The sequence below is a fragment of the Fulmarus glacialis genome, unplaced genomic scaffold (assembly GCF_000690835.1).
Source record: "Fulmarus glacialis isolate BGI_N327 unplaced genomic scaffold, ASM69083v1 scaffold22725, whole genome shotgun sequence".
NCBI lineage: Eukaryota > Metazoa > Chordata > Aves > Procellariiformes > Procellariidae > Fulmarus > Fulmarus glacialis.
Genome location: NW_009211452.1, coordinates 4,746 through 6,556, shown reverse-complemented (window position 1 = coordinate 6,556; position 1,811 = coordinate 4,746).

Below are 1,811 nucleotides of genomic sequence, written 5' to 3'. Positions count from 1 at the left end.
GTTCTTAATCGCCACTCCAAAGGGACAGCTAGCAGGGGATCTGCCCGGGCTCGTCATTAAAAGCTGGCAGCATCTTTACTAGCGCTGCCCCTTTGTTCATCTTTCATTATTCCAATGCTCCGGCCCCGTTAATTCCTCTCCATCTTATTAAATCAATAGAGATGGAGTGGGGGAAGGCTGAGGCAGAGCGGGGGTCGGATCCGGCTCGGCTCTCGGCAGGGGTGCTGAGTGGGAGCAAGATCAGACCCAGCCTGGATGAGCACGAGTTGAGCTGATACCATATATCTCCTGCAGCTGGGGAAACTGAGGCACAAGAGCATCACAGCCTAAGTCCCAGGAGGAGGTTTTAGCAGAGCTGGGGAGCAGTTTTTCTGACTGACCCGCACCTCCTGGCGAGATCCCCTTATTCATCTCATACCATCAGGGCTTACTTGATTTAATGATTTAATCAGCTTTTTAAAATAAAATCACACCATTGCAGAGGGTGTCCGGTGCCAGGGCCCCCAGTACACCCCCAGGGAAAGCCCAGCCCAACCGTGCCAGAGCGGCAGTGCCACCGGGCCGAGGGATTTTGCGCCACAAACCATTTGCAAAGGGGGAGATGGTGCAATTTTCAGCATTTTTTTCTCTTTTTCCTGACAGTTCGTCTCACTGAAACGAAGCGTACTGGTTTCTGGCAGGCCCTGCCATGTGCGTGGCTGGGAGCAGAGCTGGGGAGGGATTTCCTCCCAGTCTTTCCATTTTTGAAACTGGGATGGGAGGTGAGGAAGGAGCAGGGAGCAGGGGAGCAGTGGGGTGAGCACCAGCAGCTATTGAAGAGCTGATGTGCCCCCTGGCAAACCCAGACCAGGGCTGATGGTGTTCCCTTAACAGACCCTCAAACCACCCTGCGCAGCCCTACGCAGGATTTAGGCACGGTGCTGCTCGTTCTCGCTCCGACAGCGCTCAGTGCATGGTCCTGGTCCACAGCCCTGTGTTTCTTGTTGCAGGATAAATATCTTTTAAAGCCAGGATTTTTAAACCCAGAGATTTTGGCCACTGCAATGCTCACCCCATGTGAGGGGTCTCCTTAGTCTCCTGGTTTCCCCGCTGCATTTCCAGGCAGGTCACCCCGTTTCACCCTTATTTTCATGCATCCAGGAGCTACTTCCAGCAGAGGGTTTAACGCAAAGAATCGGTGCCTTTGCTCTTTGGCTGAGCAAGGCAACTTGGGGCAAATTCATCCCAGAAAGACTGCAAAGGTTGGCATGTCATGGTGTTTCCTCCCATTGCTCATGATGTCTTTTTTTATTTCCACCGAAATCAGGCAGCGTGGAGCCATTGGAGCTGCCCGGAAGCCTCGAGAAGCTTTATTTGATGTTTCAATCGGGAATTAAAGGGGAGGGAGAAGCAGGGGGAAATGCTCCCTGACCATTTAACAAGATTACACGACGAGACGGAGCCTGGAAACATGCACGGCTGACCCCGGCGCCCTGCGTCCCGGCTCGGATCGGGCTTTGCCTTGAACCTCTGCCGCCGGCAGGTTGCCCTCCCTGGCACCCTGGCCCGTCCTCGGCACACGGTAATCCCATTTAGCAAAACTCCCCGAAAAGAGAGCGCGAGAGGGCAATCAGCTGAGGGGAAGGGGGCTGCCGGCTTGGGGGAGGGATGCAAAAGGTGCCTGGGAAAGCGGCTGGGTCACGGGGATCGGGGGGCTGGAGGGGTTCTGCTGCTCCAGCATCCGAACGTCCCATCTTGCAAATTTCTACCATCCTGAGTAAACGCAACTCGTGCAAACAAATCGCATCCATTGCCATGTGCTCAGCAGGCAT